The sequence below is a fragment of the Cherax quadricarinatus genome, chromosome 2, assembly GCF_038502225.1.
Source record: "Cherax quadricarinatus isolate ZL_2023a chromosome 2, ASM3850222v1, whole genome shotgun sequence".
Classification (NCBI taxonomy): Eukaryota; Metazoa; Arthropoda; class Malacostraca; order Decapoda; family Parastacidae; genus Cherax; species Cherax quadricarinatus.
The window spans coordinates 80,396,796-80,409,761 of record NC_091293.1 but is presented as its reverse complement, the minus strand read 5'-3'; positions in this window follow the sequence as shown (position 1 = coordinate 80,409,761).

Genomic DNA, 12,966 nt, shown 5'->3' with positions numbered 1-12,966 from the left:
ACTGGTCCGAACCCTTGACTGGTCCGAACCCTTGACTGGTCCAAACCCTTGACTGGTCCGAACCCTTGACTGCTCCGAACCCTTGACTGGTCTCAAACCTTTTCGTTGGACAATAAAGCAGACTGTAAACGGATGGGGTTGTAGGCGCCCATATAAACACAAACATTAAATATACATCAGGAACGTGCACGGTAAGCTGTCCAATATACAAAAAACAGTTAGAAACAGAAATACAAATAGCTAGAGCTTCCTTTAAGGAGGTTATTAATAGAATATTCAAGAGGTTGCTAGTAGAATTGCAGTAAATCAACCATTCAAATCATTATGAAGCTGTGTGTAGTCTGTGGTCAGTCAAACAAACCGGCTTCCACATGGGTAAATTGTCATTTTTGTGGAAATTGGTGTCACGCCCCTTGTGCAGATATCCAAGAACTAGCTACAAGCAGTGTTAAAACAGGGAAGTGTTTTTGGGTATGCCCAAATGAGATAAATCTGTGGACTAAAATCACAAGGGTATTAAAAGAGGACAACATCAAAGCTGCTTTCATAGAAAACCTGGAAGCTTTCTACAACAGATGGGAACATAAAAAGTCTGGGCTGAATTGTACTGCCCTTGATACTGGCCATGTAGTCAGAAACTGTAAGGCTGGAGATGAAGTCCTGGTAGTCAGTAAATGTGGGGCTGATAGTGCTGTCCTGGGAGACAGCAATGGTGAAGCTGGAGGTGCTGTCCTGGGAGACAGTAATGGTGAAGCTGGAGGTGCTGTCCTGGGAGACAGTAATGGTGAAGCTGGAGATGCTGTCCTGGGAGACAGTAATGGTGAAGCTGGAGATGCTGTCCTGGGAGACAGTAATGGTGAAGCTGGAGATTTTGTCCAGGTAGTCGGGAATTATACGCAGGAAGGAATACATATAAATGACCTCATAGGGGACAGGAGCCATAGTTGGGAAACAAGTGTAGTCAAAGATAAGATAAAACCAATATTGCAAACTAGAAATACCGCAGGAAATAGCAAACAAGAGGACTCCGCTAGCAATAGTAAGGATATATTACCAAAAACAACTGGTGGGAGCTCCATTGTTGGTGCTAGGGAGGATAGAAGTAAGACAGGGAAACATGCACAGGATGGATAATGAGATCCTTCAAAACTAGGGAGGAAAAGCCCATGATGACACTCTTCAGGTCACTTGTTCTATCTAGGCTGGAATATTGCTGCACACTAACAGCACCTTTCAAGGCAGGTGAAATTGCCGACTTAGAAAATGTACAGAGAACTTTCACGGCGCGCATAACGGAGATAAAACACCTCAATTACTGGTTGATCGCTTGGGGGTTCCTAAACCTGTATTCCCTGGAACGCATGAGGGAGAGATACATGATTATATACACCTGGAAAATCCTAGAGGGACCAGTACCGAACTTGCACACGAAAATCACTCACTACGAAAGCAAAAGACTTGGCAGACGATGCACCATCCCCCCAATGAAAAGCAGGGGTGTCACTAGCACGTTAAGAGACCATACAATAAGTGTCAGGGGCCCGAGACTGTTCAACTGCCTCCCAGCACACATAAGGGGGATTACCAACAGACCCCTGGCAGTCTTCAAGCTGGCACTGGACAAGCACCTAAAGTCAGTTCCTGATCAGCCGGGCTGTGGCTCGTACGTTGGTTTGCCTGCAGCCAGCAGCAACAGCCTGGTTGATCAGGCTCTGATCCACCAGGAGGCCTGGTCACAGACCGGGCCGCGGGGGCGTTGACCCCCGGAACTCTCTCCAGGTAAACTCCAGGTAAACACGAACACTTATAGCTTACTTACTTACTTAACAGGATCATCTCTTTTTCGGTATCTCTACTTCGACAACACCCACAACCCACAACACCCACATCCCACAACACCCACAACCCACATCACCCACACCCCACAACACCCACAACAACCCACAACTCATAACCACTTTTCAGCATCTCTAGTTCGACAACAACACCCACAACCCACAACACTCACAACCCACAACACCCACAACAACAACCCACTTATAACATCTTTTTTGGTATCTCTAGTTCGACAACAATACCCACAACCCACAACACCCACAACCCACAACACCCACAACCCACATCACATACAACAACCCACTTATAACATCTTTTCGGTATCTCTAGTTCGACAACAACTCCCACAACCCACAACACCCACAACCCACAACACCCACAACAACAACCCACTTATAACATCTTTTTCGATATCTCTAGTTCGACAACAATACCCACAACCCTCATCACTTACCAATTTATTCACAATTTTTCCTCTGCCGATACAAATTTTTCCCCTTCTTTTTATTGAATCTTAAAATGTAATGCACATTCCTCCCTACATTACTAAAATTCTAATAAAATCCTCTCCATACCCATCTCCTTGTATCCACATAAATTAATATTATTCTCACAACAACTAATCATCTCACTACCCAACTACTGCGACATGTTTCTACACACTCCAATCTTTTCCAGTGTATCATAACTTTTCACTTCTATAATTTTTTTTATAATATTCACACATTACCTTTATTTTCAGTAAAATCCCCCCATATTTCTTTAAATTTTTAATACAACCCACCCCATACCCCTCTCCATCTCACCCACATTTCTTCACACCCACTCACCCGTCTCCCAACACACCTCTTCAGAACAAACACAAAAAATCACATTTCACATCCATAAATGCATCTCATCACCCATCTCAAATCCACTAAAATCACTGTAACCAAGATATTCACAAAATTCTATGACCAACTAACACACACAGACAACTCACTTTACTTTGAACACCTTCAAAACACTCTCATACATCATCATTTGAGACTACCTTTTCTCAATATCTCTTAAGAAATATTCTCTCATCGACAACCTTTATCATCTCACTACAGAACAACCCCAAGATTACTTCGAACACTCTCATAAATCATTTGAATACTCACATAAACACCTTTGAACATTTCCAAACAACACTGAAGCACTTCATAAATATCATTTTGAATACTCCCAAATAAGATTTGCCATCTCTAATTTATCTACACTTACATATTTCATTAAATTGCAACTCATCCACCACACTACTCCCTCTGTCTCCAGACTTTACATCATTATCACAAAAACTAACACATACACTTATGACACGAGACATTTTACCAAAACTAACACAAACACACCCACACACACACCCCACTTTACTTTGTACAACACCAAAAAACAACATCAATTACATTTGATTACTCCAAAAACATCATTTGAGCACATTCAAAAAACATCAACAAACTCCTTTTAATACTCCCAAAACACCACTGAATACTACCAAAACAGCACCGAATACTGCCCAAACAACACTAAAAATCACCAGAAACTAAGATCAACACCACCAACTAACACCCATTTTATAGAAATCTCCTCAAATCACTATAACCAAGACGATCCCACTCACCTCAGACTGTTACATAACATGAGCGCAAAAAAAAAACATTCTCATAAATCATTTGAATACTCACAAAAAACACCTTTGAACATTTCCAAACAACACCGAAACACTTACAACAGGATCACCACCAACTGAAAACATAACATGTACACACACACACAAAAAAAAAAAAAACTAAGACATACATCAACTATCATCAATGACCACTCACCTCAAAACACTAAGATCGCAGAAAACACTCATTTTTATAAACATTCACACAAAAAAATCACAATCACCAACTCCCCTCACTACCACCAACACATACCAGCACAGATAGGGATACCTCCCATGTCATCACACTCCATCCTATGTTTGCTTGGCGATCAGCGAGGTCACACCCAAACACCTTGTTTCAACCTGTTATATCTCCAATATCTAAGATCACCACAATCAAGACGTTTACCAAATTCTAGAACCCCACCACTAAGACCACACATTTTTTTTGTACACATTCTCTTAAAACATCATCATAACGAAGATCACTAAAACTATCTATACATTTACTAAGATCACATAACATTTTGTCTTCTCTAACTCACCCACCAATTTACATTCTCATTCACACTTACACATTTCATTAACTGAAATTACATCTCATCCACCAAACTCCTCCCTCATTCTCCAGACTTTACAACATAAGCACAAAAAAACTAACTCATACACTTACGACATGAGACATTACCATAACTAGCACACTGACTAACTTTGAACCAACTCAGAGCAACACTAAAACACCAATGAACATCTTCAAAAAATACTCTGCACATCATTTGAACACCTTCAAAAACACCATCAAACACCTCCGAATACTCACAAAACACTATTGATTATTACCAAATCACAACTAAATACTACCAAAACACCGTCAAAATCACCAGAAACTAAGTTTAGCATCACCAGCTAACACCAATTTATAGAAATCCCCTCAAATCACTATACCTGGAGTTTACCTGGAGAGAGTTCCGGAGGTCAACGCCCCCGCGGCCCGGTCTGTGACCAGGCCTCCTGGTGGATCAGAGCCTGATCAACCAGGCTGTTGCTGCTGGCTGCACGCAAACCAACGTACGAGCCACAGCCCGGCTGGTCAGGAACCGACTTTAGGTGCTTGTCCAGTGCCAGCTTGAAGACTGCCAGGGGTCTGTTGGTAATCCCCCTTATGTATGCTGGGAGGCAGTTGAACAGTCTCGGGCCCCTGACACTTATTGTATGGTCTCTTAACGTGCTAGTGACACCCCTGCTTTTCATTGGGGGGATGTTGCATCGTCTGCCAAGTCTTTTGCTTTCGTAGTGAGTGATTTTCGTGTGCAAATTCGGTACTAGTCCCTCTAGGATTTTCCAGGTGTACATAATCATGTATCTCTCCCGCCTGCGTTCCAGGGAATACAGGTTCAGGAACCTCAAGCGCTCCCAGCGCTAGTAATCCCTTCCTTAAATCTCTTGTTAGAGCAACTGCTCAAGAAGAAATTTCTCACCTAGCTGGTAGTAATAAGTTATCACAAGTTATATACACTGATGGATCTAAACAGAAGTCTTCTGGCAGGGCTGCATCTGCTCTTGTTGCCACCTCCCTTGTTAAAAACGATAATAAATTTGTTGAGTTAGGCATAAGAATTAACAACTGGGCGTCTACACTGCAAACTGAATTGTTTGCAATCCTAATGGCGCTAAAGCTAACCTGTGACACTGAGCTTCACTCTATCATCATTACTGATTCTATGTCATCATTGAAGGCTCATGACTCATATAATGACTCCAACAACATGCTCATTGGAGAAGCCAGGTATAGATACTCAAAAATTAGGGACAAAGGAATTAATGTACAATTGCTATGGATCCCATCACACATTGGATTACTCCTTCATGATAAAGTTGATATGTTAGCCAAGAAGAGTACCCAGAAGGAGAATGTAGAATATAACTTTGGTATAACTGTGTCTAGCATTAGGAATAACATTAGGAGAGAAGTAAATAATGAAAATGATTGTTATAGGAATGCAGTCAGAAGCCTGAGTAGATCTATAACCCACTATGATAACATGAACGTAGATAAATATGTTTGTGGAGCAACTTGCAATGTGAACAGCCTGACTGATGTTGTAGGGGCCAGGCTTAGGCTTGGTTACAAGTACTTCTGGCAGTTTGGGAGACACACAGATGATCAAACTAAATGTAAATTATGTGATCAGGCATATGGTCACTCTCTTGAACACTATGTGCTTAATTGTCCACTTGTTGAAGAATACAGAGACAGACAGTATAATAACCTATGTGACATGTCAAGATATCTTATTAATGAAAATAAGATACCAGATATACTAAGCAAATTTCCTAAATTTGCTTGTAACAGATAAGTGAACTATAGATATGAAGATATAAATCCATATGCATTCCTGTTAACCATTTGGGGCCTAGTTCCTAGGCCTTTTGTGTATCCATATGCTCTCGCGCTACCGTCCACAGGATGGATATGGGGTGCACAATAAACTAGCCACTTAGCTGTCAAAATGTAAATCTAATCTAATCGTTATGATGGTGTTTTAAGAGAATGTGTACAAAAAAAATGTGTGATCTTAGTGGTGGGGTTATAGAATTTGGTAAACGCCTTGATTGTGGTGATCTTAGATATTGGAGATATAACAGGTTGAAACAAGGTGTTTGGGTGTGACCTCGCTGATCGCAAAGTAAACATAGGATGGAGTGTGATGACATGGGAGGTATCCCTATCTGTGCTGGTATGTGTTGGTGGTAGTGAGGGGAGTTGGTGATTGTGATTTTTTTGTGTGAATGTTTATAAAAATGAGTGTTTTCTGCGATCTTAGTGTTTTGAGGCGAGTGGTCATTGATGATAGTTGATGGATGTCTTAATTTTTTCTTTTTTTTTTTTGTGTGTGTGTGTACATGTTATGTTTTCAGTTGGTGGTGATCCTGTTGTAAGTGTTTCGGTGTTGTTTGGAAATGTTCCTGGAGTTTACCTGGAGAGAGTTCCGGGGGTCAACGCCACCGCGGCCCGGTCTGTGACCAGGCCTCCTGGTGGATCAAAGCCTGATCAACCAGACTGTTACTGCTGGCTGCACGCAAACCAACGTACGAGCCACACCCTGGCTGATCAGGAACCGACTTTAGGTGCTTGTCCAGTGCCAGCTTGAAGACTGCCAGGGGTCTGTTGGTAATCCCCCTTATGTATGCTGGGAGGCAGTTGAACAGTCTCGGGCCCCTGACACTAATTGCATGGTCTCTTAACGTGCTAGTGACACCCCTGCTTTTCATTGGGAGGATGTTGCATCGTCTGCCAAGTCTTTTGCTTTTGTAGTGAGGGATTTTCGTGTGCAAGTTCGCTACTAGTCCCTCTAGGATTTTCCAGGTGTATATAATCATGTATCTTTCCCACCTGCGTTCCAGGCAATACAGGTTCAGGAACCTCAAGCACTCCCAGTAATTGAGGTGTTTTATCTCCGTTATGCGCGCCGTGAAGGTTCTCTGTAAATTTTCTAGGTCAGCAATTTCACTTGCCTTGAAAGGTGCTGTTAGTGTGCAGCAATATTCCAGCCTAGACAGAACAAGTGACCTGAAGAGTGTCATCATGGGCTAGGCATCCCTCGTTTTGAAGGTTCTCATTATCCATCCTGTCATTTTTCTAGCAGATGCGATTGATACAATGTTATGGTCCTTGAAGGTGAGATCCTCCGACATGATCACTCCCAGGTCTTTGACGTTGGTGTTTCGCTCTATTTTGTGGCCAGAATTTGTTTTGTACTCTGATGAAGATTTAATTTCCTCGTGTTTACCATATCTGAGTAATTGAAATTTCTCATCGTTGAGCTTCATATTGTTTTCTGCAGCCCACTGAAAGATCTGGTTGATGTCTGCCTGGAGCCTTGCAGTGTCTGCAATGGAAAACACTGTCATGCAGATTCGGGTGTCATCTGCAAAGGAAGACACGGTGCTGTGGCTGACATCCTTGTCTATGTCGGATATGAGGATTAGGAACAAGATGGGAGCGAGTACTGTGCCTTGTGGAACAGAGCTTTTCACCGTAGCTGCCTCGGACTTTACTCTGTTGACGACTACTCTCTGTGTTTTGTTAGTGAGGAAATTATAGATCCATCGACCTACTTTTCCTGTTATTCCTTTAGCACGCATTTTGTGCGCTATTACGCCATGGTCACACTTGTTGAAGGCTTTTGCAAAGTCTGTATATATTACATCTGCATTCTTTTTGTCTTCTAGTGCATCTAGGACCTTGTCGTAGTGATCCAATAGTTGAGACAGACAGGAGCGACCTGTTCTAAACCCATGTTGCCCTGGGTTGTGTAACTGATGGGTTTCTAGATGGGTGGTGATCTTGCTTCTTAGGACCCTTTCAAAGATTTTTATGATATGGGATGTTAGTGCTATTGGTCTGTAGTTCTTTGCTGTTGCTTTACTGCCTCATTTGTGGAGTGGGGCTATGTCTGTTGTTTTTAGTAACTGTGGGACGACCCCCGTGTCCATGCTCCCTCTCCATAAGATGGTAAAGGCTCGTGATAGGGGCTTCTTGCAGTTCTTGATGAACACGGAGTTCCATGAGTCTGGCCCTGGGGCAGAGTGCATGGGCATGTCATTTATCGCCTGTTCGAAGTCATTTGGCGTCAGGATAACATCAGATAGGCTTGTGTTAACCAAATTCTGTGGCTCTTTCATAAAAAATTCATTTTGATCTTCGACTCTCAGTCTGGTTAGTGGCTTGCTAAAAACTGAGTCATATTGGGACTTGAGTAGCTCACTCATTTCCTTGCTGTCATCTGTGTAGGACCCATCTTCTTTAAGTAAGGGCCCAATACTGGACGTTGTTCTCGACTTTGATTTGGCATAGGAGAAGAAATACTTTGAGTTTCTTTCGATTTCATTTATTGCTTTTAGTTCTTCCCGCGATTCCTGACTCCTATAAGATTCCTTTAGCTTAAGTTCGATGTTTGCTATTTCTCTGACCAGTGTCTCCCTACGCATTTCAGATAGATTGACCTCTTTTAGCCGCTCTGTTATTCTTTTCCGTCGCCTGTAAAGGGAGCGCCTGTCTCTTTCTATTTTACATCTACTCCTCCTTTTTGAAGAATTGAGACACTTATGCAACATATGGGAATCTTTATTGAAGAAACGTTTCGCCACACAGTGGCTTCATCAGTCCAATACAAAGTAGAAATTGGTAAGGAGAGTAGAAGTATGAGGTAATCAGTCCCTCAACCTGGATTCGATGTGTTCAGTCCATCACTCTTGTAGTAAGTGCAGCATAGGGCCAGAGAGGTGGCTTATATACTGCGGTGAGATGAGCTGAAGCAGGAGGAGGCGGGATCACAGTGGGACCTGCCACTAGTGTAAGTAGGTCGTAGTCCAAAGGTTGGGCAAGCGTTGAAGTCTTTGTACCAAGATCCCATGATGTTGCAGTGTCTGACAGATGTGATGAATGGTTTTGAAAAACGACAAGTTGAAGAATTGAGACACTTATGCAACACATGGGAATCTTTATTGAAGAAACGTTTCGCCACACAGTGGCTTCATCAGTCCAATACAAAGTAGAAATTGGTAAGGAGAGTAGAAGTATGAGGTAATCAGTCCCTCAACCTGGATTCGATGTGTTCAGTCCATCACTCTTGTAGTAAGTGCAGCATAGGGCCAGAGAGGTGGCTTATATACTGCGGTGAGATGAGCTGATGAAGCCACTGTGTGGCGAAACGTTTCTTCAATAAAGATTCCCATGTGTTGCATAAGTGTCTCAATTCTTCAACTTGTCGGTTTTCAAAACCATTCATCACATCTGTCAGACACTGCAACATCATGGGATCTTGGTACAAAGACTTCAACGCTTGCCCAACCTTCGGGCGACGACCTACTTACACTAGTGGCAGGTCCCACTGTGATCCCGCCTCCTCCTGCTTCAGCTCATCTCACCGCAGTATATAAGCCACCTCTCTGGCCCTATGCTGCACTTACTACAAGAGTGATGGACTGAACACATCGAATCCAGGTTGAGGGACTGATTACCTCATACTTCTACTCTCCTTACCAATTTCTACTTTGTATTGGACTGATGAAGCCACTGTGTGGCGAAACGTTTCTTCAATAAAGATTCCCATGTGTTGCATAAGTGTCTCAATTCTTCAACTTGTCGGTTTTCAAAACCATTCATCTCCTCCTTTTTCTTAGAGGAATAAGTCTTGTGCATACATCGAGTGCCACCAAGTTAATCTGCTCTAGGCATAAGTTGGGGTCTGTGTTGCTTAGTATATCTTCCCACCTTATATCGGTTAGGACTTGGTTTGCTTGGTCCCACTTTATGTTTTTGTTATTGAAGTTGAATTTGGTGAATGCTCCTTCGTGACTAATCTCATTTTGTCGGTCTGGGGCTCCGCGCATACATGTCTCAACCTCAATTATGTTGTGATCTGAGTATATTGTTTTTGATATGGAGACATTTCTTATCAGATCATCATTGTTAGTGAAGATGAGGTTTAGTGTATTCTCCATTCTAGTAGGCTCTATTATTTGCTGGTTTAAATTGAATTTTGTGCAGAGATTTAAAAGTTCGTGTGAGTGTGAGTTTTCATCAGAGCTGCCTCCTGGTGTTATTACTGCAACAATACTATTTGCTATATTCCTCCATTTTAGGTGCCTTAAGTTGAAATCCCCCAGGAGCAAGATGTTGGGTGCAGGAGCTGGAAGATTTTCCAGACAGTGGTCAGTTTTTAACAGCTGTTCCTGGAATTGCTGGGATGTTGCATCCGGAGGCTTGTAGACTACCACAATGACTAGGTTTTGGTTCTCAACCTTTACTGCTAAAACTTCCACTACATCATTTGAGGCATTAAGCAGTTCTGTGGGAGGGAGGGTGTTGATCCGAGGAGATCATAAGAATTTCGAAACCCCATAGGGGGGAATCCAGAAAACTTGATCCAAGGAAGTAGAGCAGGAATACTTGGGGTAGAAGTGGGTGGTGGGAGGTGTGGGGGAGGGTGTTGATCCGAGGAGATCATAAGAATTTCGAAACCCCATAGGGGGGAATCCAAAAAAATGATCCGAGGAAGTGGAGTCTTTGTATTATTGATATTGAGAAAAACTTGATCCGAGGAGATGGAGAGCACAAGAAATTCAAAAAAAAATTCGAAAGAAATCTGAAAAAAATTCGGGGAGCGGGGGCGATCCTGACGACGCTGCAGAAGGCACTGCAGAAGGCGCGGGCGGGCACGAGGGCGGGCGTGGGTTGGGCCCCGGTCGGGTGCGCATGCGGGCAAGGCGCACGGGGGGCATTGATGGGGGTTGAAGGGCATGGTGGGGGGTTGAGGATGAGGTGCGGGTGGGGGTTGAGAGTGAGGTGGTCGAGGGCGAGGTGGTCGAGGGCGAGGTGGTCGAGGGTGAGGTCAAGGTCGTGGTTCGGCGCGGGCAGGTTGGCGCTCGGGTGGAAGGAGACCGCTCAGGAATACAGCGTACAGAGGAGGCAGCCACTGAGAGGAGGGACCGTACCGTGGGGACCGCTGAAAGATAAGATAAGATAAGGTTTCGTTCGGATTTTTAACCCCGGAGGGTTAGCCACCCAGGATAACACAAGAAAGTCAGTGCGTCATCGAGGACTGTCTAACTTATTTCCATTGGGGTCCTTAATCTTGTCCCCCAGGATGCGACCCACACCAGTCGACTAACACCCAGGTACCTATTTGCTGCTAGGTGAACAGGACAACAGGTGTAAGGAAACGTGTCGAAATGTTTCCACCCGCCGGGAATCGAACCCGGGCCCTCCGTGTGTGAAGCGGGAGCTTTAGCCACCAGGCCACCGGGCCCACTCAGAGGTATACACGCTTTCACACCTACTTACGTGTAAATTTTACCTTATTCATAGTAATGACCCTCGTATTGTAGATAGTCTTAATGACCTTCGTGTAGTAGATAGTCTTTTTAGTATGATAATAAGATGTTATCTTCATTATAGAATAATATGAAAATATTATAACCTTTATATTATAATAATAAGGTAAAAGGACCCCAATGGAAATAAGTCACTCTGTCTGACTTTTTTGGGTTATCCCAGGTTCTCTACACATATGCTGCTATGTATGATAATTCTATATAACTGTATTTGTGTATACCTGAATAAACTTACTTACTTACTTACTAAGTAAACCAAGTCCTAACCGATACAAGCTGGGAAGATAGACTAAGCAACACAGACCCCAACTTATGCCTAGAACAGATTAACTCGGTGCACTCGATGTATACTCAAGGCTTATTCCTTTAAGAAAAAGGAGGAGTAGAAGTAAAATAGAAAGAGACAGGCTCTCCCTTTACAGGCGATGGAAAAGAATAACAGAGCGGCTATAAGAGGCCAATATATCTGAAATGCGTAGGGAGTCACTGGTCAGAGAAATAGCAAACATTAAACTTAAGCTAAAGGAATCTTATAGGAGTCAGGAATCGTGGGAAGAACTAAAAGCCATAAATGAAATTGAAAGAATCCCAAAGTATTTCTTTTCCTATGCCAAATCAAAGTCGAGAACAACGTCCAGTATTGGGCTCCTACTTAAACAAGATGGGTCCTACACAGATGACAGCAAGGAAATGAGTGAGCAACTCAAGTCCCAAAATGACATGTTTTAGCAAGCCACTAACTAGACTGAGAGTCGAAGATCAAAATGAAGTTTTTTATGAGAGAGCCACAGAATTTGGTTAACACAAGCCTATCTGATGTTATCCTGACGCCAAATGACTTCGAACAGGAGATAAATTACATGCCCATGCACTCTGCCCCAGGGCCAGACTCATGGAACTCCGTGTTCATCAAGAACTGCAAGAATCCCCTATCACGAGCTTTTACCATCCTATGGAGAGGGAGCATGGACACGGGGGTCGTCCCACAGTTACTAAAAACAACAGACATAGCCCCACTCCACAAAGGGGGCAGTAAAGCAATAGCAAAGAACTACAGACCGATAGCACTAACATCTCATATCATAATCTTTGAAAGAGTCCTAAGAAGCAAGATCGCTACCCATATAGAAACCCATCAATTACACAACCCAGGGCAACATGGGTTTAGAACAGGTCGCTCCTGTCTGTCTCAACTATTGGATCACTACGACAAGGTTCTAGATGCACTAGAAGACAAAAGTATGCAGATGTAATATATACAGACTTTGCAAAAGCCTTCGACAAGTGTGACCATGGCGTAATAGCGCACAAAATGCGTGTTAAAGGAATAACAGGAAAAGTCGGTAGATGGATCTATAACTTCCTCACAAACAGAACACAAAGAGTAGTAGTCAACAGAGTAAAGTTCGAGGCAGCTACGGTGAAAAGCTCTGTTCCACAAGACACAGTACTCACTCTCATCTTGTTTCTCATCCTAATATCTGACATAGACAAGGATGTCAGCCACAGCACCGTGTCTTCCTCTGCAGATGACACCCGAATCTGCATGACAGTGT